The sequence below is a fragment of the Python bivittatus genome, unplaced genomic scaffold, assembly GCF_059951505.1.
Source record: "Python bivittatus isolate LINGU-HERP-01145 unplaced genomic scaffold, Pbiv_v1 ctg000020_np1212, whole genome shotgun sequence".
Classification (NCBI taxonomy): domain Eukaryota; kingdom Metazoa; phylum Chordata; class Lepidosauria; order Squamata; family Pythonidae; genus Python; species Python bivittatus.
The window spans coordinates 60,325,114-60,350,722 of NW_028277030.1; the positions used below are offsets into that span (position 1 = coordinate 60,325,114).

Genomic DNA, 25,609 nt, shown 5'->3' on the forward strand with positions numbered 1-25,609 from the left:
GTTGTAGTCCCAATATATCCGGCAGATGCCAAATTTAGAGAACGCTCCCATAGACTTTGGTATGTTTAAAGAAAGTCTAATTGAATGGGCATTGTATTTACTTTAGAAGAGGTGGAAGATATGCTTACTGCACATGCGTAGTACGGCTGCATAAAGCATGCAAAAGGCAGGCTCTGTAAAGCTTCTTTAGCATAACTGAAACATCTCCTCTGCAAAGTGTGGGGCAGCCATGTCGTGTGAAGGCTTGCATGGATGCTTCAAAGGTTGTCCCCAGTTGCCTGCATGTGTGTGCCAGGGAAGCAAGTGTACATGCAACAAATGTGCAAACAGCTGAAGACAATCTCTGAAGCTGCCTCGTGAGTCTTCCAGGGGGTACAGCTGTTTGAACACGTTGAGAAGGGTTGAGTTCACTAACATGTTCTGCAAAGCTTCTCTACTGCAAGCACTTCTAGCAGTATAAACTCTAGAGAACCACCATTAGATCAGCAGTATACCCATAGCCAACCCTTTCTACCTCGAGTTAAGTAGCAAGAGACAAGTTTGCTAGAGGCTTTTTTTTTTTTTTAATTCCCAACAGCAGGTGGCTGTGAGCAAGGAAAAGAATCTGAGTTGTGGCATAAAATCTTTTAAAACTCAGGAAAGATTTTTATCTAATCCAGGCTGCTAGGTACACTAAGTGCTTAGAGTAGCATTAAGGGTTTGATTTTCTTTTACATGTGTGTAAGGCAAATAGCTGGTTTCCTTCCAATCTATTTTTCTGTGGGGCTTAAACTCCACTTTGGATGGCCTCAGCATTGTTCTTCTGTTTGGTGAATCCTAATTCTTTTTCTTTAAGCCTAATACCTGTCCATGTTTGTTGCTCTTATGTGTTCCTAATATATCTAAGCACTATGTTAAACAAACATGTTTACTGCCAGTTTATGTCTCCTGGGTTTTTAATCTAGTAACTTATTTCAATAGACCTAGACATTATTAGACTGAGTATCAGATAATGGCCTAAGATGCTCTTGTATTTCTCAAGTAGCAGAAGCTGGAAGGCAGTTTTTTGCGTGCATTTTTTGGCCTTGTTCCTATCATGCTGACTGGAGAGAAGAAAAGAGGGTGGTGGCAGTGAATAACTGCTGAAGGAAATAAGTACTGCACTAGCTCAGGCTGTCTTGGTTAGATGTAGCAGCCCAGATGGTGAGCAAAAACCTTGTAGACTCTTTCAAATACACTGCAGAGTCTAAATATATAGGCTTTCCCCATTCTCTGAAACAGGATCAAAAACTTTGTACAGGTATCGTAACTTTTGCATCCAGAGTAGGACAACATTGAAATAACTGTGTGTACTCCACACTGGTATTCCTAAGAGCCTGAAAGGCAAGTTGAGGTGCTTCAAAATGCTGGAAGGACAGACATTCAAACAGAAAACGAGAGAAAATAAGGCAACAGTAACTACGTGTACAGCTAACATATCAGAACATATGCAGCGGAACACAATGGAATTAGTAAACCCACACAGGAATGGGCAATGGACATGTTTGCGTACGATACTATACAATACAATACAATTGCTAACACAGCAATCTCACTTCTATGTACTGGCAGCCCTTGAGCCAGGATGACTGATCAGTTTGGCTGTTTTTTGTTTCTTTTAATCTCCCCAGCCAACCCAACTCACTTTTCTTTCTTTCCCACTTGCTGTCCCTGCTTTCAATGGACTGAAAAAAAGCAGTCTGGTTTTGGCCCCTTTTCACTCCATGCGCTGCAGAAGAAATGTGAAAGCTGAAATAATCACAAAGTACCTAGAGAAAACAATCATCTCTGCTGCAGATGGAGACGAGCGTGTTTAACACTCAGACATTTGGGTGAACCATTTGACTGGGGAAATTAATTTAACCCAATAGATCAAGCACTGTTTGAAGCTAAATCTAATGGCCTTTGGTTTAACTGGCTGGATTAACTGATCCGGTCTGCGTGACACGCTACCCTTCTCCCATAACGTCCAGCAGATCCAAACGTCCAGCTTATCCAAGCATGAGCTGCCCACCATTTCTGGAGAACAGGAATGCATGAAGTTGTCTTCAACCAACTCCCAGCAAGCAGGCATACGTAAGAGCTCCAGCTCTCCCACCCAATTTTTTTCCTTAAATGATAGGCTTATGCACCAAATTACACACTAAGCTGAAACAACTGGAAAGCTACAAAAACAGTTAAACAGTTCAATGTAAGAAGCTATCCTCCAAGGCAGAAGGGTCCGTTAGTTGATCTGGATCTATTAGTAGATCTAATTGATTTGGGCAGTAATTTAGCAGCAATGTTCTGACCCTCCAAGTTCTAAATTATAATGCTGAAATGAAAAAAGAAGAGATAGATTTTTGTGTATAATTGTGTTTTGTTCATTTCTGATACTGAAAACAAATTTTTGGATTGAATGGTGGTGGACTTTAACTCTGCTATTATACATAAAGAGATCCTGAAAGTCTGAAGTTCACTGCCTGCATCTATATCATATTCCTATCAAGAGTTTGTTCCATTTTCTCTGTCCTGAATTCTGCTTTCATCACTAAAGTATATTTCACCTGTGTCTGCTATGAACCCAGATAGTTCTATTTCAAACCTAGTTTTGTAACTTGGGTGAAATCCAGAGGCTAGGAGGCTGAATCACACTCAGATGAATGAGGTGTTAGGAGAGGATCACAACCGGATGAATTACAAGATGCCAGGATAAACAAGTAACAGCTGAATTACACAAAGGCAGACAAATCGACCATTATGATACATCTCAACTAGCAAGTTTGCCTAATTGACCTTGGGCAGTAATCTTTTAAAATCCTGCTACCCACAGATGGACAGAAATGAATATTGACCAAGTATATGCAAAAACTGAGGAGTTTCTATAGTTGTTGTTCTTTCCACTCTACTAGAAAAATAAAAAGTTTTTCTGGAAAGTTTAGGGGTATTTGAAGCTAACTGAATAAAGAATTCCTAGTACTGTATGATTTGCAGATTTATGAATTTATTTTTCGAAGCTTACTGTACGTTTTACAGTAAAAGTATTATAATCTTATATTCATACTAGGGATTTTATAATGTAAAAAGAATTCTATTTTAACATAAATTGAGTTGGTTGGGATTAATTTTATACCAGGTATAAAGACTGAACTCAGTGAGACAAATTTTAAGGCCAGATAACTTGTTTTGGGTCCTGTCTCTAAAATCTTTCAACTGTAAATCAGGTTCTTATTATACATTTCACACTAGATGCTAACAAGACTTTCATATTAATAGCTCACTATCATTGTAGTAATATATGTTAGCAAAAGTGCACCGACACACACATACTATACTGAAAGTACCACAGAATTTATCTTACTCAGTATATATATACTATGTTTGGTAATTTATCTGATAATAAAAGTGCAAGGTAAAAGTGAGAAGGCAGTATGTAACTTAAAAGTAAAAGAGCTGGATCCGAGGAAGCTAAAGATGTAAAAGAGCTAAGTTTGAGAAAGACAAATCAGGTGCAGAACGTTTTAAAAAATGCATCCAGTTTTTCCATGAAAGAGAAGTAGTCGTGCAAATAAGCAGTTAGTGAATTTGATAATTAACCATTATTTTAAAATTATCTGCTTTCAGAGTAAAAGCTTTTCATTGTACCTATGTTGTTTTATATACTTTTCCACAAGTATCTTAATAAAAAAATAAGCATTCTTGTTCCAATTTAATTTTGAGAGAGCTTTAGGAAAATTGGAACAAGGAAGGAAAGATTTGTGCTGGCAAACAGCATAGATTTAGAAAGGTCAAAGTGAGAGTGTAAACAGAATTTGTAAGTATACGTGCTGACTGAGTATGGAACAGGTTAAAGGAAGCTAAAAGAAGAAAAAAAGGGGGGAAATCAAAGGTGTTTATAAGCGAAGCAAAAAAATCAATGCCACTATTAAATGCTTGGTTAAACATGATAAACTAAGTTATCGTAGTGGACTTAAGCATGGCTAATTCTGAACAGGAGACAAAGTGAAAAACTGCAAAGAGGCACTGGATTTAAGTTAGTCACAGCACACAGACTGAAAAAGACCATAGAGAAGGTACATCTGTGCAGAAATGTAATTGTGGCTGTCTGAAATGCAGATTTTCAAAGGAACAGTGCTCCAAAATAGTTGTGGCAAGTTTTATGAGGCAGATATGTTGCTTTACTATAATGAATGTGTACCAATAACGATGAATTATACTAACCAGCTTGCGAGATTCTTTTTGATTCACCACACCCCATTTAAGTTATATATAGCAAAGAAATAAATACATTGCTGCAAAGTTACTGGGATTGCCCTATTTTGCCTGAGAAAACATTCAAATCAATGACATAATAATTCGTTGACTTAAAAAAAGAATAACTTGTAATAATCAGAATGACAATAACTAGTTGAGTAGTACAGGCAATTTCTGCTGGAGAGTTATAAAGATGATAAGGTAAAAATGAAATGTAACACTGCAAAGAACCATGCTTGTGCATGGTGGGCAAGAGCGTTACTATCAAGAAAAACTGTTTTGGACTTTTTTGCGCAGGTGATTTAATAGTGATGTGGCATGCAGTGTGATGCAGCGATAGAGTGTGCAGCTAATGTGCCTATCCCTCTGTAAAAACAGTCAAGGCTTGCTTAAAGGAAAAAAAAGGCAAGAAGGATCAGAATAAAGAAAGTGAAATGAACTACGGGAGCAATGAGAGAATCAGTAGCAGAGGCTGGCAACAAAGGGGAAATTGACAAAAAATAAGCAAGGTAGGAAGTACACCTAAAGAGAGATTCTTTAGCCAATCTTTCAGTCATGGCACTTTGAGTTTTATAAGGGCCTCACAATCCCCCAACCTTTTCTTAATACTGATAAGCAGCAAGTCCTGAACCTGTAGGTATTTTGCTGTTTCCAGTTTATTCAAGGATTCATATTCGTGAACGCTGATTTCCCCCAGTCTTTATAATAAAAATAAAATTATGCAATTATAGCACTCAATCCATTATCCAAACATGACTGCGGTACTGGTTTTAGAATAAACTACAAATATTTGTATTATATTTTAGAGTGGGTCCAAGTGATCTGCAAGATCATCGAGTAACAGAAACAGCAGCACACAGCCTCCTCAGTTAGTCTGAAAAATGTTAAATAGATCTGGACACATACCGGGATGGGAGATCATGTGGAATATTAAGGAGGAAGGAAGAAAATGAACAAATCTTATAAGGTAACGACAAGTGTTGCCAAGAAAACCTGTCAATAAGTCAAGCTTTACTAGAGGAAATCTTTGCCTTACGGTTCACAAAATACAAACATTCTATCTTAATATGAACTATGATGTATCCTCTCACATTCTTTGTACATTCCTTAAAAATTCTGATTATAGCCAGAGGTTTCAGGGAACTGAAGAGACATCCTGAGAAAATAAATGATAGTCACAGAGGACTTGATGTGAATAGGCAGCAGTGCTACAGTGTTTGTTGAAGGAACAACAGTAGCAAAAAACAGCTGCATTCTACTGTTACTGTTTGCAAGTAACAAATGCTTAAAAACATTTTCAGACCTCTCAAAAGCGACTTCTGTTTCAGGCTCCCAAATTCCACTATTGCTTTTAGAACTGTAATGTCTTGCTAAAGTTCACTAATAACACTCTTGTTATGATGTCTTTTTTAGTCAAAAGAGTTCTCAAAATCTTTGCAACTTTTTTTAAATGTTAAAGTGATTTAATATCATCAAACTAGAAGAACAGACAAATATAGATTTCAAACATCACATTGCACAAGCACATTAAAAAGTTAGTTTTGCAAAGCCATTTAGGTTTGTGAAAGACTGCTTTGACCTTTTCTTCATGCCGGTGGCATTCAATTTAATTGATTATCTACATATACAGGGTAACAATCATGTTAATTACCCATGGGGTTTAAAGCAATCAAGTTACTGACGAAGGAACAAGACTGGCACATATGTCTGCATTCAGACAGCCTCTATCCCAGTCCCTGAATTTAGAGACTGTACTGTGCAGTGTTCTTTAACAGTAGAATAGTCTCTGCAGCTGTCCCATAAGCAGGCAAGGGATTATTCCTGTTATTTTACATACAGCTGAAAATTCAAAACCTATGTGGGAAATAACTTTGCAACAGAAGCAGAGCATACACTATCAGTTTTGTGCAAAATGTCTTCTCAAGATATCTGAAATTCTTGGGATCACAGGAAAACAGTATCAGCTCAGTCACTTTGCCGCAAGCCTGAAGGAATTCAACATTATCTTAGAACACAGGCATTTGCAGCATTCATGTTCTAGTCCGGGATAGCTAAACCAAAAGATAAATCATGCCTCCTATAATTATTTATTATGAATGAATTGAGAGAATTAGTGAAGATACAGGGGTGCAGAAAGGTTCTGAATAAGAGACAAGACTATTTCTTGGCAGGGTCAAGAATGGATATACAATAGGAGAAACTCAATGTGGAAGGGGAAAAAGAATAAGGTGAAAGTAGAATGACTGCAGGGAGAGAAGTATGAGTTGTATGAAAAAATTAGAAGATAAATTAATCTCCCAACAGAATGAAAGGAAAGTAGATATAAAGAAAGAGAATGTAGAAGCTGCCTGGAACTGGGTGAGGAGTATAATAGAAGATACTGAGAAGACTGGGGCCAGGGGAGGGGGCTGCTTTTTGGATATGCCACTTTTAAAGCCAAGCACATTGGTAATGGCAGAAACTAAGCATAGGCATTGAAAAGAGCCATTATTTGTTGTAGGCTTTGTCAGTTGTCAGCCCTTCAAGATAGACCAGATTAAGAAACCAAGTTATACATGCTAATACATTTCTGCCTCAGACTCAAAGTTCTTTTGTGTGACCACTGTCTTGGTTGTGGATCTTCTTCCTGTCCCTCAGGGTTATTCTTACTGCCCATTAAATCAGCTGAAGCAAGCTTTGGATGAAACCAATAAACTTGTAATGCCTCACAAACGGAGTGAGGACAATATGTTGCCCTGCATGGCAGTATTCATACAAAAGGAAATTGAGGTCTGCCATGCTCACCCTCCAGGGAGGCATCTATAGCCATCTTGGGGCTGGATAAAATTGGCCTCCCTGTCTAAAGAAGCCAGGTCTGATGGGAAGAGCCCATGGAGTATTCATGGCCAGCTGCTCCAGCTCTACGCATCAAGATTTTCTGGGCCAACTGGGAACTATCATGATGACTTCAGACTTTTCCATTTGCACTTGCCGCAAAATGAGAGTCTGCCAGAGGAGTCATAGGAAAGCTAAAGACCCTTACGTCATATGAATATTCAGGCAACTCTTTTTCCATAGGAAGCAGGAAAATGAATTGGAGCTTGCTGGCTGGTAATCCGAAGAATTCTATGAAAGTGTCAGGCCCAGCCCAAGAACAACAATGAAACACTCCAGTCCAGTCCAGCTCCTTTATTTGCTTACACCTTATAGGCAGAATCTTGCCAAACTAAATCTGTACTATAGCAACTAGTGGATATACCCTGGGAGATTCTAGGGAGAGGCTATCCTGAATCTCTTACTCTTCTCATCCTCCCCCTGTGGACTATGCTACCTCTTGCCCCCTCCTGGAATGCACCCCCTCCTTCCTGATAGCCTCGATCTCCCACATCACTCTCCTCCTCATAGATACATTCCATCACAGAAGGATTGCTGAACCTTGCAGTCATATCCTGGAACACCTGTGGATCTAGGCTCCAATTTCCAAGATCTACGCTGCCAAAAGAGATAGGAGATGGGACTTTGTCTATTACAGTATCCTTCAAGCCCTCCCCATGAAGAAGTGAGGCATGTCATGAGTCCTTAGTCTGTGTGGTTTCTTTCAGAACTAGCACATGATGGTGACATAGTAAAGACCAAATTCATAATAAAGATCAAATTCAGAGCGCTGGACTGATTGTTTCCAGGTCCAGGAAATGTATGTCATCTTTACAGCCAATCAATGTCCAGCACCCTTGAGCTTCACTTTGATGGCAAGAAGACAACTGATAGCCTAAAGCATCTGTAGGTACTTTTCCATCTCCTGTGACCTGAAGGAAAACGTAAGTCATTGTGGGGCATATCTTGAATTACTGTTATTTGATCTTAAGACATTGTGCAAAGCACTAAGACACCTTTGGTGACAGAGTGCTAGTCCTGGGCAAACTGGTGAAGTTTGGATCCTATTGGAGGATGTTGATAACTTTTGTTGTTTGGGGCATCCTTTGTAGAAAAAGGATAATTCCTGGGCTGTTGCTTTATCTGATGTTGTTTTGACTGGTACTTTGACCATTGCCAAAAGGCTCTGGATCCCTTTATATCTCTGACTCTACACTGGACATGAAAGAGACAAAAGGAGAGAGTTTGTGTCTAGTGGGCTTCAAGTCCTATCTTCTGTGCAAGTGGCTGGAAGAGCTTCTGTTTTGTCCTTGGTTTCTTGTCAAAAAATTCACCCAAACTCTGCCATATTTGAAGACATTGGAGGCTACCTCTGATTTTGCATCTACTTTTCAGGTCCTGAACTACATGTCTGTACTTGATGACATTTGGAGCCATGGCTCTGGTTAAGAACTTGAGTGCATTGGGACACTGGGGGTGGTCTTGGCCACAAGACCTTCAGGAATGAACTTCAACATCTGCTTGGATCATAAAACCATATTTAAGGCAAACACACTGCTTTGTTGCTTTGATTGCTAAAGCATTGACTTCATGAGTCATCTTTAAAAGAATGTAATCATCAGGATGTTTGGGTATGTCATTCCTATGTCTCTGAAGCCAAGGAGGTTGCTGGGAGATCTATCAGTAGGTCCTTTAAAGTCTTTGAGATGGTCTGGAATAAACTATAGTAAGGTTTGGCTGCGGTTTGACTGCACTCTTGATGACCCTGCTCAATTTATCAAGGAAGGGGATACTTGCTGTGTGTCTAAAGCTATAGGACCTATTTCAGCTACCCAAAATGCAAGAATGAGTACCCACCCATCCCAGGTGATGGGATTGTACATCCTGAGGCCAAGGATTTTATGGGCTTACATAACTAGGAAAGTGAAATTGCTTTGATAAATCAACCTCACAGAGTTTGTGGTGACCATTTCTACCTCTACTACCACCTCTACTTCCTCATCTCCTTTAGTTCTCCCTCTTCCCTATATAAAGGCCGGGGGGGGGGGGGGGAGAGAGAAGGAGAGAGAGAGAGAGAGAGAGAGAGAGAGAACCATTGGGTGAGTTGGAGTCTGAGGAACCCCTGCCCAACATCCTAGGAAGTGCCGTTCTTGATTGATTATGTGAGCCGGGTATTTGGTTCCCATTGAAAGCCTCCTTGGGAAGCCTGAAGATAGAAGCAAAGAGGAAGTGTACTGACACTTTTGCTGCAGCCACTTATGAAGGTGGCCCCTGCTATGTTCTGAATAGGTGGGGCTTCCCTCTCCTGGCACTCTTCAAAATGACAAATGCCATATGTTTGACACACAGGCCAGACAGTAGTCACTGGTTCCCCTAAAAAGTGCTTTATGCTTCCATGTAGACTTTATGTTTGAGATCCAAGTGAGGAAGGGAAGGCACAAGGAAGATCAAATAAGCCTGTGAAATATTCCATGCTTCATGTTTGATTTCCTGGTAAGGAGAAGGGAGGGATGGAAAGCAATGGGAATATCAGACTGGCAGGGTATGTATGCTGAAGCAGTCGCACTGAGTCAAGGCTGGGAAGGCACTAGAAAGATTGGATAGTGCCAGAGCAGTGGTTGAGGAAGAAGGGAAAATACTAGGAAGAAACACTGAGTGAGTGAAATAATGTGATATGCCCTATGGGCAGCAATGGCAATTCATTTTCCCTAGCCTGCTCCAACCTCAATTAATGCCTTTTTGCTCATTGAGCAACTGGAGAGAATAGGGACCCTCAACAGTCTCTATTATGGCACTTAGTGGGCTGTCTTCCTCAGTGGTTTTCTTCCCCAAAAGAAAGAACCTTCTTCTCTGTAGTTAACCATTGGGAAGGGAAAATAAAAAAAGAAGGGATCTTTAGATTTAATGGATACCCCCTGTCCATTCCATTAAATCAAGGTGTTACTGTAAATAAATCAGCAAATGATTAAAAAAAAAAGATTACTAATATGGGATTATTCAAGCCCACTGTATTGAATAGCACACATGATTTTCCAGGATTTGCTTCATTTGAAGTCGACAACCTGATTGATAGCCAGTTCTATTAAAATGCTCTGTCCCTTTCTACAATTTACCAAGTACATGAATTATATCTTTGTAATTCATAGTCTAAAGAGATTTCAAGGGAAAGAAAAGGAAATAAAGCAAAAGGAACAGAAAGGCAATGGGATAAGAATGCATTTATCACAAAATGTATATATTTCCCATAAATTCTAAACTTATTAGCAGGTCTGAATATTCAATAATGCATAAAGATATTCAAATATATCCCATTTTTAAGGTAATGATATGTTTTAGCAACATGGATATATCCTGCATTTAATCTTTTAATATCAGTGGCATCACATTAACCATATTTCAGAACAGCATGAAACTTATTGTGGCAATTCTCTATCTTAGCTTGAGGCATAAAGTCCAATGTTTGTAAAATCTACGTAAAATATATTTCACAAACCAAGCTTTTTTTTATATTCTGTAACCTCACTTTATTTTATACTATAATTTGAAAAATAAAATGAATGCTCATATATTCATATCTTGCAAAAATAAAGCTGGAAGGAATCACATACACTTTTCAAACATATACCTTGACCAGTATATGGAAAAAGGTGAATTGTGAACAAACAGAAAAATTTTCATTTCAACTCTCTCAGCTTCAAAACTGTAGCAACAGATTCAAATGTGTGGCCCCTATTAGCATGTTGGTTCTGGATGAGGTGGCAATGGAAAGCATCATGGGGTTGAAAGGGTAAATTTACTCCATCTAGTGCCCTGCTCACTGTACAAATCTAAATCAAAGTATCCCCAACAGATAGCACACATCATATTTCAGTAAACAACCATGCTCCACTAAATACCCCCGTCTTGGAGCCTGCTTTCATTTCAAATATTGCAAGACTTTTAAATTATCCCTTGAAAGTCTGAAGTGCACATGCATTACCAACTTTCTGATTTGAAAAAAATAGAGTTAGAAATTTCTTCAGTGAGTACACTTGGAAACTGCTGGACAAAAATAAACATAAAACTACCTGGATTAACTCCAAGGAGTTTTATATATCACCATCCAGTCTAGCAAAAATAAAAACTTATTTTAAAAGAATCAAACCAATTAAAAAAGTTAGAACAAGAAACAGCCATGGCCTGTCATTGCCAAGTTTTCCAAATAAAATCATTTCTATGTATTTTTCTTACAGAATTAAAAATCACTATTCCTAACTCTGAATTGAACTATTAGTTTTCATGGTGGTATAATCAATTTGGCTTATTCGAAGCAAGACTTTATTATATCCCTGCCTTAGATTTTAGCTCCAAGTACTTTATGGAAGCCACAGCATAATAAGTAGAAGCTGGTTTGACAAATTAAATTGGCCAGTGCATTCCTGGCCTGAAGGTTTGGGTAGATTTCTTTCAGAATTAAAAGAAATTAAAAAGAGGAGGAAAATATTGCCAAATTAATGGCCAACTTTATAAAATTATAGTTTTCAACATAACAAATTCAACTAAAAATTGTAGAAAAAAATAGAACTTAAACTGCAACAGTGCCTGTTGTAAAATATAAGATGCTTACCACAATTTTCCCCCCTGAAAATACAGCAAGCTCTTATTCACCACATTTTTTCAACAGCTTCTTTAAGACAGAGTCTGCAAGAAAATAAAGACTTGCTCAGTTATGTCTTTCCATCTTGATGTAACACATACAATCCTAATATTCCGGCATTTCTGATTAAACTTCTTTTTAAAAACTACTGGCATATGTTTACCATGTACAACACACAACACTGGAGATGGGATATTGTGCCACTTTACTTTTACAGATCTTAACACATTCTGTACTCAAAAGATAAACTTGTAGATTATGAGACTTCCAAACTTTATTAGCTAAACAAAGGGTCTATGATTTAAAATAATATACTTTTCAACATATTGAAATTTCAGTAAAAAATTGAAAACGCTTATCAATTGCCAAATGGACTCAATTCTACAATGAAGCAAAAATGTTCCCATATAATAATGAATTATAATTGAATGCTAGATACACTAATAAAAGCCCAAAGGACTTATATTTAATTGTATTCCAATCAATTCATTCTCTATTTTATTTTTTAACTTCTAGCCATCTTTCCTGAATGTAGATTCTTTAACTAAACAGTATAATTAAAAATCTTCAAAAGGAACTAAATTAAGCCAGTTTTAAGCCATATTAGTATCCTGAGTTACTTCAAAGTTGTTAAGCATAGCTTCTTGGGTTGTTGGTTGAAGATGCATGAGATGCCAAAATACATGTTCATACAATTTTATTAAATTGAGATATGACCATGGAAACCTAGCCTGTCAATCATACATGTTTGTAAAGTTTAAAATTTCTGATTTGCATATCCAGCAAACTCTTAATACTTTTTTTCTCTCAGTCCCATAAAAAACAGAAATGTTGCTGTAACTATTTTATAGAACTCCACCGGTTTATGGTGAATCAGCCCAATATTTATTGTAAACGGCACAAGAAGTACATGTATCAAGAAACAATTTATCAGCTACAGAAAACGTGCCAAACATGCATGGCCCAGTTTGGGCAGTTTGAGAATAAGAAGGCTAAGATGGATGAATATAACTATTTTGCCAATGCTAAAGAAATTTTCATGGCAGCTACTCCAATCCTTCCCTTATGCTAAATATACAAACAGAGCAGCCTGCAGTACAGACAATTCACATTGACAGGACAATTTTTATAATAATTATTGGGGAGAAAGAGCTTGTGTGAGATGGTGTTGACAAAAGAAACAAACAAACAAACAAGCATGATCTCAAAGGGACAGGAGGAAAGAGGTATCACGTCAAGTAATCCTGACAAGAATACGAAAAGGGTATTTAATATTCTTTCTATAGTGATTCTAAAACTATTTGGTTCAGCATCAACTTTATAAAAAAATGTGGTTTTGGAACTCTGGTGAATTAACACTTGCATTACGCGTTCTATCATAGCCCAAAGAAAGGCCACTTAGTTTGCACAATGATTGCCTTCTCCCCTACAGACAACTTTTATTATTTCTAAGAGTAACTTATACCATCAGAATCTAAGAAGAATGCAGCAGCAGACCATGCCTTGATGTAGATTTTCATACCATAATACAGGGGAATGCAAGCACAGCCACTACTGTTGGGTAATAATAAGTTGGAAGGCCAAGGATTATATTGATCTGTATACAGAATTTCTGTGTTTCCATTTTGGTACCTTATTTATCTAATCTCCGTATAAATCAAAAGGCATTCTGAACAACACACAGAAAATGCCATTATCTAAATTTTAATCATTTTAAAAAACCCTTTCTTAAACTTAGGTATGAGAAAATTCCAGAGGAGCTTGCTTTCCTCTTAAGATACTCCTTGGTGTACTTAAGAAGTTTGACAGATCGATTATCTAGGAAAGGCATTTTTCTAGTGACAGATGTAGAATAATTTTGGGACAGATCACTTAGTTGATCAGCTTTATAAATGCTTTTAAAATTGGCTGTAATCCTAAAAAGCATGGGATAAAAGAAACTTGCAAAAAAAGATAAGAGAAAGAGATTTCCCTTTTTCCTAAAATGCATCTACCTTATAACTTTGGGTGAATCTTTCTTCCAACTGAAGAACTGGAATTTTCAATCCACACCACTTAGAAAATTTTGGGGGACACAAAACAGGCCAGAAGGAATGGCATTTTCTGTGAGTTCCTTCTATTTTGTGTAATAGAATTAAATCCATGTTTTGGGGATTTTTTTGGTTGCTGAAGAACCCAGACACTGAGGATACTGCAATTTTGAGAAACCATTTATCCTATGCACTGTTATTCCAAACAAAGTACAAATGTGTGAAACTTTTTTTTAATGTAATCAATGAAACTAACTGTTTAACAAATTGAATTCTGCAGCAGGCTGAATTCAATTTTAATATGAAAGCTGAGCACCTGTATTTATGTATCAATGTATGCACATTTGCTTACAGAATTTTGCTGTTCAATTTACCTTGGAAGATTAGACTGTCTGTTCAGAGCTAGCTTTCTAATATGCCAGAACAAAATAAGCATTAACAGAGCGGGAAAAAACCCTTCCAATAAACCATCTCTATTAACTAGATACAGTATTGAACTTACCTGTGTTACTTTTTATCAGCCACAAATATTGAAGAACCACAATTTAAACAGTCTAACTTTAAAAACTGTGTGTATGAACTCCTTTATCTTCCAGCCCAACTCAGGATGAAATTAAATGATGTGTTATTGTTTGAATTCATTTAGATCTCCTTTAATGCAGAAAACTATAAATGATTTTTTTTTTGTTCTGCTCACAAACTCTGATAGATTAGAAAAGAATGATTTTCTTTTGGTTAATTACATTATTTACTAAAGAACAACTGTGTTGTTATAAAAGAATAAGAAAAATATAAGCCAAATCGCCAATAAAAATAGTTCTGAAATAATAAAATAAAATAAAAAGAATTGGAGAAAATTCAATCAGAAAATGATATATTCAAATCTACAAAGGTATTATGGTGGATAATAATTATGGTACTGTATAGCACAGACATGAATACAATGTTGCTTTCTTTTTCTAAGTCTTCTAAATTGGCTTTTATTCTACAGCAGAAGTTTTTGGCAGATGATGTGTGAGGAATACCTATCTAGCAGCATTCAAACCGATATAATAAGGGAGGTATTTCTGCCTGAAGCACGCAGAGTAATGATTATCTATACATGTCTACTTTTCAATCTTAAAAACAAATTGCAAGATAGGTAACAATTAAAAGCAATTTACAATACAGTTAAATGCCAACAATTAAGCACGAAACTAAAAAAAAAAAAGCTTAAAATTAATAAATTGCTTAAAGACAATATTGAACAAGATTACAAAGTTCAGCAGCACCTTAATTTGATACCTGGATCAACAGATGTTTCTTACAATGTTTGCCAAGCATAACTGATCAGGGAGTCTACTTCACAACCAAGATGCTTATATCAAGAATGCTCTCTCTTGGATTGTTGCATAGTGAGTCGTGGACACATGGGCACCCTCAAGGGGGACTCTTCCCTAGATCTTAACTACTGCAATGGCAGATATTTAATGGAGCAGATGTTCCTTTAGATATCCAGATCATAATTGCTTTATACCTCCAAAAAGTGCATGAACAGTGCTGGAAAACAACCATGCCAATTCAGGTAAGATCCTGAACTAAGTGAAATGGTTCTTGAAAGCAGTTAATATGTATTCTGTTCAGCTTGTATTCAGGTCATATAAAGAGACATTTACAAAGGTCCTTTATTATGGCAACACACAAGGAAATAGTAGCTGCCTTCTGCAAGGCTTCCCACCTGCTCTAAACAGGGCGGCAAGGGGGAGGAAAAAGACTATACCCAAGTTGCCAGGAGAAAAAAGAAACTCAAGCTTACACACTCTCTGAAAACTATACACACACCCACACCCACATACTATGTAAAAAATTAGTGTTTCCCATGCTGAAATTATATTGAAGCACATGGATTAAAATACTTAATAGAGTCCATAATTAAAATGTCATTTCTTCCAAAACTTCACCAGCTGGCTTTAATCACACAAACTATTGTTTGGTTACTGCTAAACGACTGATCATTGTTTGATCATAAGTTCATTTTTATCAAGGATTTTAATTCACTTGTTTAAATTTACAGCTGCTCTATATTAATGCTTTATCCAGAAAAGGATAGGTCTTTATAAAACAGCAAAGCTTACTTGTATTACACAAACAACAATGTTAGTTTCCCTGAAGAGCTTTTTCTTTGGGGGTGGTAAGACAGAGTTGATGAGACATGTGTTCACATTGAAATGGGCACACATATTACGTGACAGGCACATTCCAAGCATTTCGAAGGCCAGAACAAGGCTCCTATTTATAGGATTCTTTCAATGAATGGACTTATGTTAAAACAGTGAGTTGTTTATAGCAATTTCAATAGACATGAACTGCACTTAGTGACTGTTCTTTTTAAAGAAACTGGATTTCATATTTTGAAAAATGTTCTGAATCCCAATATTTTACAAACTACAAAGGTTTGTGCCATCACATGTACCCACCACTTCCTATTATATAATAGACACAGGATCTCACTGTACTCCTAGCACAACTGGAATATTTAGAATAAAGAGAACCAGATGTTTATGTGCACAGCATTATCAATTATTTTTCATACTGGAGTTCATTGCTCAGGATATTCTTACCAATCCTGGTGCCTTCCAGATGCATTCAACTCCCATATAGTGTTGGCTGGACACCATGGAAGTGAAAATCCCATATGCCTAGACGACACCCAGTTGAGGAAGGTTGGGGGTAGGAATGAGAAGAGAGATGGAGAAAGCAAATATTATCTATTGCTAGGACTCTAACAAAACTGTTCCAAGATATATTCCAGTATCTTCTTTGTTCAAAATCTTTGCCAATAATAAATCTATACACTTTCAGGGCAAGATTTGATATTTGATACAATTCCTACCAGACTGAATACTCAGTAGAAATTACCTTCCTAGAGAAGATAAAGTATCATTAATTAATTTGCACATTCTAATGTAAAATGCATTGCTGCTCATTCCATCTATTTCTTGCAAGTACGGCCCAGGATTCTTTATTTTCTCAAGCACAGCAACAAATGATAGACATACATCCAGTTCAAAGATAGAAACATATTTGCAGGCATGTAAAATAGAAACTATTGCAAGAACCTCTCACCATTGCTGGTAATAAAAATATAATAACAATTAACAATTTGTTTTTTCCATTACATTTAAAAACTGCTGAATGCTAATTAATTTTATCTAATGATACAACCAGCCCTGATTCCTTTATCCTATCAAGGGATAAACTGTTTCATAATGTGGTCCCACATGGTTTCAATTCTATTTCAGGATCAGTAGCCTAAACAATGCATGAAAGTTCACCTCACTTTCCATGCTTTTTAATACAGTTCTCTTGCAATTTGTCTTGATGAAGAATTTCTCATCAACTTCCTGATAGTAAGATTTGTACAACAGTGAAATGCTCCATCAGTGGAGGTTGTGATTTCTCCATCTCTGGAGGTTTTTAAGAAAAGGTTGGACGGGCACCTCTGATGGATGGTTTAATTGGTTTTCCTGCATAGTGGACTAGATGATCCTTGAAGTCCTTTCTGACTCTACAATTCTGTGATCATCTTGAATGTGTAACCTTCTTGTAAGTGAAAACTTCCACTTTCACTTACAACAGCTTCTCTTCAGGTATTGCTGCCTTGAAACTTCCCCTCAGCATTCTCCAACACTTGTACGTGCTGGAAAAAGCTTCTTTATTGTGGGCCAGTATGCAAATATCTCTTTTGATTTTTGGAAATTAGGAAGGGTTACATAGCAGAGCAAAAAAGTGAAGCAACACGGCCACTTCTATTTACTGGTGGAAAAGAATAAACAGCCTGATTATTTGAGAGACCAGCTGTTTCCCATTTTGTGCTCCAGATCCCTTCAGTTAATAGTTGCCATCTTGCAAGACCGAGGAAGCACATCTTCTCTATCATGGCTCCGCCCTTTAGAATAGCATCCCTCCAGAGATAGTATGGCTCCCACCCTTCAAATGTTGCAGAAGTCTCCGAAGACCTGGCTGTGTTCTCAGTTGCCTGGATTTAGGGTGCTAATAGAGCCCCTGGCAAATTTTTTTTGGATCTTACTTACAGGTGAAACTTGAAAAATTAGAATATCGTGCAAATGTTCATTTATGTCAGTATGGCAACTCAAAAGGTGAAACCAATATATGAGATAGACGCATTACATGAAAAGCAAGATATGTCAAGCCTTACTTTGGTATAATTGTGATGATTATGGCGTACAGCTTATGAAAACCCCAAATTCACATTCTCAGAAAATTAAAATAGTGTGAAAAGGTTCAATATTCTAGGCTCAAAGTGTCCCACTCTAATCAGCTAATGAATCCATAACACCTGCAAAGGGTTCCTGAGCCTTTAAATGGTTTCTCAGGCTGGTTCAGTAGGAATCACAAGCATGGGAAAGACTGCTGACCTGACAGTTGTGCAGAAAACCATCACTGACACCCTCCATAAGGAAGGAAAGCCCCAAAAGGTAATTGCAAAAGAAGTTGGATGTTCCCAAAGTGCTGTATCAAAGCACATCAATAGAAGGTTATGTGGAAGGGAAAAGTGTGGTAGAAAAAGGTGCACAAGCAGCAGGGATGACCGCAGCCTGGAGAGGATTGTCAGGAAAAGGCCATTCAAAAGTGTTGGGGACTTTCACAAGGAGTGGACTGAGGCTGGAGTTAGTGCATCAAGAGCCACCACACACAGACGGATCCTGGACATGGGCTTCAAATGTCGTATTCCTCTTGTCAAGCTGCTCCTGAACAACAAACAACGTCAGAAGCGTCTTACCTGGGCTACAGAAAAAAAGAACTGGTCTGTTGCCCAGTGGTCCAAAGTCCTCTTTTCTGATGAGAGCAACTTTTGCATCTCATTTGGGAACCAAGGACCCAGAGTCTGGAGGACGAATGGAGAGGCATACAATGCACGATATTTGAAGTCCAGTGTGAAGTTTCCACAGTCTGTGTTGATTTGGGGAGCCATGTCATCTGCTGGTGTTGGTCCACTGTGCTTCATTAAGTCCAGGGTCAACGCAGCCGTCTACCAGGAGATTTTGGAGCACTTCATGCTTCCTTCCGCAGACGAGCTTTATGGGGATGCTGACTTCATTTTCCAGTAGGACCTGGCACCTGCCCACACTGCCAAAAGTACCAAAACCTGGTTCACTGACCATGGGATTACTGTGCTTGATTGGCCAGCCAACTCGCCTGACCTGAACCCCATAGAGAATCTATGGGGCATTGCCAAGAGAAAGATGAGGGACATGAGACCAAACAATGCAGCGGAGCTGAAGGCCGCTCTTGAAGCATCCTGGTCTTCCATAACACCTCAGCAGTGCCACAGGCTGATAGCATCCATGCCACGCCGCATTGCGGCAGTCATTGCTGCAAAAGGGGCCCAAACCAAGTACTGAGTACATATGCATGCTTATACTTTGCAGAGGTCCGATATTGTTCTATTTCCAATCCTTGTGTTATTGATGTCATGTAATATTCTAATTTTCTGAGATTGTGAATTTGGGGTTTTCATAAGCTGTACGCCATAATCATCACAATTATACCAAAGTAAGGCTTGACATATCTCGCTTTGCATGTAATGCGTCTATCTCATATATTGGTTTCACCTTTTGAGTTGCCTTACTGACATAAATGAACATTTGCACAATATTCTAATTTTTTGAGTTTCACCTGTATGTGATTTTGTCTGGGTGGCCATGTTCCTTTTTAAATTATGTATTCTTATATTTATAAACAAGTCTTTTTGGAGTTGGGGAGTCTTCACATCAAATCAATAAATAAGACAGCAATATTGCTTTGCTAATCAGTTTCAAGGGATTGCTTTGCTTGAACCTTCATCAAAGCAAAGCACAAAGCAACTCTTTACAGAACTAGCTACATGTAATTGCAGGGAATGTTATCCATATATTTGGACTTGAATGTTTACCAGTATGCAGAATGTACTAGTCGTACTTTTCTTATCCATTTACTTGCCCCAAACAGGCCATGGAACTTTTGATCAGCCTTGGAGATTTTTGGGAGATAGTTGAGAACGAATATGCTCAAACTTAATTAAGGGGGGAAAAACCAAACAAACCAAAACAAGTAATATGAATAGGGGAACTAACACTCACATTTTGATTTACAATTGCGTGTGACATGGGGTATGACATGGAAAGATCTAATGTACAGTCAGGGAGTTTTCTTGAACTCTGTGCTAATGAGTGAGATTCAGTTGCAGTGACCAGGAGCTGTTTTAAAGCAGCTTATACTGATATGCTAGCTGTAGCACTACAACTCGAAGGTGGAGTATGCCTTAGTTACTCACACAACAGTGATGCCCAGGTTGAACAATTGTTCAGCAAATCTTTCTTCAAGGGATTACCTCATGGAAAGTTGTATGGAAACTTCATCTGGTGCAGAACATGGCTATCCAAGAGTGAGGAACACCAAACTCCTTGTTTCCCTCCTGTGGTTGGAAAGCTCCAACATCATGTTGATTTTTGCTGGCCATTAGATTAGGAGCTCCCAAAAAGGAAAGTGAAAGCCAAGCCAAGTAAAGGAATAATAAAAACAGAATGTAGAAAATCTATTATTGAGGTGGCCCTGGCCACACAGACAGTTGGCAGAGCTTTCCAGAGCAAAGCAAGGCTGGAACTAGAAAAGAAAGCTATCTTTTCCCACAAGAACTGATGTTAGAAGACTTTCTAGCTCTGCTCTCGGAGTGAGTGGAAGGGAGATAATGGCTTCAGAAATGTCTTGCTCTGCTGTAGGAAAAAAAGAATAATATTTGTTGGCCTTCTGAAATGTTTCTTGGGGGCGATTAAGGAAACGAAACAACTACTCCAGTTGGTTGTGTGAATGCTTAGGAAGCCTATCAGCAAACTGATAATTAAAGTTGGATGTCAAACATCAATTTTGTTTATGCAAATGGGGAAAACAACTGCAAGCAATATTGCAGCTGGACAGAATTTTGAACAACTGTGTTTTCTTTGTATTCATTAGACATGCAATTCTAGGTAAAAGAAATAAAAGGCTTAATTTAGTAAATGTAATTCAGCTTCAGACATTACTTTAAAAAAGATAAGCCCAGGGGAAACTACAGTATTCTACAGTACAATATGTTGACATGTAGCAAATGTTCCAGAAGACAAGCTCTCAATAGTTATATCATGTACACGGAATCTAACGCCAGCATGTGTTTGCAGATTCTTCCTCTAAATCACTTCCTCAAAAAGTATCAGAAAAAGCAACTGTGATTATCAGCTGTTAAACCCTTACTTTTTCACAGTATTTATATTCTTAGTCCAGAGTTCAGTAGAATGGAAATTTTGCCTTAGAGAAGCTTACATCCAGTTATATACATAAGATTGCCCTATAAAAATGCAGTTGGCTTTATGAATTCAATCTATAAATTTTACTGTTTTTTTTTTAATGTTACAAAACAAGTACAGGTTCATTAGTGTTTATTTGCTGACAGACGCCTAAAGGACAAAATACATATTTTACAGGAATCTTTTACTTTTCTGACCAGATGAAAATATTTTCAAGTGTTCAAATATTACTTTGCACTTCCTGGCCTTCATACTAGTTTAAGAAATCTGATTGTTTTGTTTCTTTTAAAATCCAAATTTTGCAAAGAAATGAATAGCATGGACATTATCATAAATATGTATTTGAAAAAACATATATATTACAGGCAAATGCAAACGCCATGCTGCATATAAAACCAATCTCCGACATTCAGCCAGATTTCCCCAAGAATCAATCACCTTCCAATGTGGCTAAAACAGAGAATTCAGGATGGTGAGGGCATATAAACTCTAATTTAGTTCTGAATAGTTGTGATACCACTGATCTGGGTTAGCAGCTTCCATTCCAATGATGTCCTCAAACAAACCTTACATGATTATCCATACAAAAATGAGCTGTCATCGCAAATAAGTGAATCACCATTTAGGGGATAATGTTATGGTATAAGAGAGCTCTCCATCCACTGATATACTAGAGGTCCAGTCCACACTGAAAGACAGATGCTATGAGCACACATCATTTACTATATAGTCAAGCTGTTGTGATAGTTACAAAACAGAAAATAAACAGAAATAATTGAAAAATAAAGTTGGTTTTTCTCACACTTTTACACTATGTTGCCATGGTTCCACATCCAGCTTAATTACTGCACTGACATCACAAAAAGGATGTAAACATTTTATTAGTTATAATGAAGATGTCTTAAAAACATCTTCCTACTGTAACTTTTCAATTTATGCTCTGGAGGCACAGTAAGATAGTGCCAGGCCTACCTTACCTTGGCAAGATAAACAACTGTGGCTGAAGAAGTTCATCTCTGGTTACCAACACGTCTTCAGGTAAAATGTTTGCAAAAGCAGAAATAAGATATTCTCATAAAATCAAAATGATCAGAGCTATGAAATCCATAGAACTTGCTCCAGTTAAGACCCTTAAAAGAACTCTTGTTTCTGTCTTTTCATATGCTACAAATTCTACATAGTATTTCTTGGGATAGAGATTCATTTGATCAATCAGAAAACAGCCACATGATTATAGGAAAAGATACAAAGAAGATACTTTTATTTCAGATACCATGCTTAGCATCTTTAGTATCAACAACCACATTTTATCAAAGGATGCTGAGAGATAGTATATAGCACAAAGTGAGGAGTGGGATATTTAGTCTAAAAGTCCTTATATGAGAAAGTATATATGCTTTTGTGAAAAGCAAAACTTAAGATAGAAGTACTTGTCAACTTACGACCATTTGTTTAACAACTGTTTGAAGTTAGACGGTGCTGAAAAAAGTGACTTACAACTGGTCCTCACACTTATGACTGTTGCAGCATCCCTGCGGTCACGTGATCAAAATTCGGGCGCTTGGCAACCAGCATGTATTTACGACTGTTGCAGCATCCCGGGATCACGTGATTGCCATTTGTGACCTTTCCAGGGGGCTTCCAACAAACAAAGTCAACGGGGGATGCTGGATTCGCTTAACCACGTGATTTGCTTAATGACCGCGGTGATTCCCTTAATGATCACAGCAAAAAAGGTTGTAAAATCAGGCTCGATTCACTTAATGACTGTATCACTTAATGACAGAAGTTCCAGCCCCAATTGTGATCATAAGTCAAGGACTACCTGTATATAAAAAAACAACTGAGCAGCATAGAAAATAGGAAATACCATTATTAGGACCAGTGCTTATCTTAACAACTCTTTTCTGCTTAGGTAACTGTAGATAAGGTTACATAGTCAACTATATTAATTAGTAACCAGGGTTTCTGTGGTAAGTCATAATTTATAACCAAGGGCTTTGCAGTAACAAGGAATAAGTTTACAATTACTAGCATCTTTAGTATCAACAGCCACCTTTTATCAAAGGATGCTGAGAGGTAGTATTTAACAGGGAGTGAGGAGGGGTGGGATATTTGGTCTAAAAGTCCTTATATGAGAAAATATGTATGCTTTTGTGAAGTGCAAAGCTTAAGATACATGTAGTCCTCGACTTATGACCATTCTTTTTAATGACTGCTAAGCTATTATAAACTTTATCTATGATCAATGAAGGTAGCTTGAACCAGGAAAGTTCATAAAAAGCAACCATCCTTTTCTCTTCTCTAAATAGTATTATTGGACAATCACTTCAGGGGATTACCAACCATTAAGTGTGTGTAGGATCTTGCCATTAAAATGTATTCTGATACATAGCTTTTTATGACATAACAGTTCTAATATATCCCAGATATATATCAGCCACACAAATTCTTATATCTTCCAACAGTGTAGAATCCAGATAACTACACTGATTACAGGAAATGTTAAAAAGATAACACATGTTAGTCATACAACTAGTAACATTTCCTGCTACTTACAGCAAAATAGTAATACAGCAGTTGCAGACTTTGGGGTTTTTGATTTCTATCATAAAGACCATTCTCTTTGTAACTGTTTTCCTGTTCCTACCAGTAACTGCGGTTCTCAACATACTGCAGCTCCTACTCAAAAGTATCTAATTCAGGACTGATTTACTACCTGTCAGAATACTTTTTCAAGTTGCAGAATTTATGCCATTTTTAAAACTTTGCTCTGGCCTTTTAAATGCACGTGAACTGCCTTTATGTTTTTATCTCAACAATCTAGATATTTCACTAAACTGCATTCAGTGTTAGCTTTGCATGGAGGAGAAACCGTGAATGATGCGGCACTATTGCCCTGAGGAGGGAGGGGAAACTGTAAGCTAAGGCAACACAGAGGAACCAACAGAAAAGGCTGCACATCTGCCTATGGGGAGGCAAAGTGCTGGGTTGTTGGAGAGGATCCAACAATCCTGATACCAAGTAACTTAACTGCTCATTTCTACAGCTGAAACATCAGTTTAGAGGAACTCACAGCTGTTGCTTCATCATGTACCAGACTTCATGGGCAGCTGTCAGGTCTCACAAATTCATATCTTGTTTTCTGTAGGAGCATCTGAGAAATTCCATAGAGCATGAAATTATTTTTTAATTTTAGGAACCTACAGTATATGGACTGATGGGAGTGATCATACTGCCTTTCCCAGCAAGTTAACATACCATTTCAAATCTTATCTGTAGTAAAACTACATATACAGACACATTTGATAAGTGAGGTTAGACTGAGCATTCTATTAAAACCAAGGATATACAACTTAGCCACACAGAAACAAAAATATTTTTTTAAAAAATGTAAAAAGTAAAGCCCAGCCAAAAAAGCAGGCCAAAACTAAATGGAGGGAGAGAAATTAAGTGCCCTTCTGACCAAGTGAGAAAAAAAGAAAGAGCAGGAGATGCCAAGACTTTTCTAGAGAATAAAGTTGATGCCAAAAAGTGATAGAAAGGGAGAAGGAGAAATTCAAATATGGTTGAAGAAAGAGATCACAGTGCAAAAAAAGACAAATATATGTGCACATACATCAGTGTTTCCTAAAGACATGTTTAAAAATAGTATGTATAATTATTTGATTTAGTGAACTTTTATATGGATGAATTATAAGGACTCATTGGAAAGCAGTGCTGTTTGACTGATAACCTTTCAATGCAGGCTGCTTAGTAGGCTTTTTAAATGCCTCAGTGGGCTCATTGAGGAAGGAAAAAGCCATTTGTTTCTCCTCCACCAGCTCAGTGTGTTTCCATTCTGGCTGCCAGTGTGAAAATCAAAGCCAGAGGAATGACAAGGCATTCTATCCTTCCACCACAAGCCTACTCATTCATTGAAGGACATACACTCACCACATTAGAATTGCTGGTTGATTATTGCTGTGAGGCAAATTATCAAATCTGAGGCTGAATAAACAATTTTCAAGATATCTGGTTATAGAAGGGAAGAAAACTGGAAAGACAAACTGATCCAGAGTCAAACTGAATTGAAGCTAAGCAGGGTTCAGTGTCTGGTAATATCTAAATAAGAAATAGAGTTTTGCAGAATTATTATGTGTATACCTAACAGAAAAGCAACCCTGAAGTTAAGATGAGAAGATTCTGAAGTCTATTTTTCCACATCTTAAGAATAGAAAGAAAATAAATGAACACAGACAAAAATTCTGTGTGATGCCTCTTGTCAATCGAGTTGCTAGCTGAAATCAATCCCCCAAAATTCTCCTCCTCAATAATTGCATGTATGTATAACTACACAAACACACATATATATCCCCCTCTGCTAAAAGATAAAAATATCAAATAAATACATAAAATAAAAGCAGGGGCCAAGCAACAACAATTTAATAACTATTGATTAAATTTACCTATAAAGTAAGGTACTACTTTATAAGATTAATTAGTTCCCTCACTTGCATAGATTAACCATTCTCTCA

At 37.5% G+C, this 25,609-nt stretch overlaps 1 protein-coding gene across 7 annotated transcripts in view; it reads right to left on the reverse strand.

Moving 5' to 3' along the window:
* Window positions 1-25,609, reverse strand: part of FYN (FYN proto-oncogene, Src family tyrosine kinase) — a 128,806-nt gene that overhangs the window by 64,374 nt on the left and 38,823 nt on the right. For 4 of the 7 annotated variants that reach the window (XM_088139595.1, XM_088139601.1, XM_088139579.1 and 1 more), the window contains exon 2: window positions 11,711-11,784. The exons of the other annotated variants lie outside the window; for them this stretch is intronic. The gene's annotated coding sequence lies outside the window, so the exon portion shown is untranslated. The remainder of the gene's footprint in view (window positions 1-11,710; window positions 11,785-25,609) is intronic. 7 annotated transcript variants of the gene reach the window in all.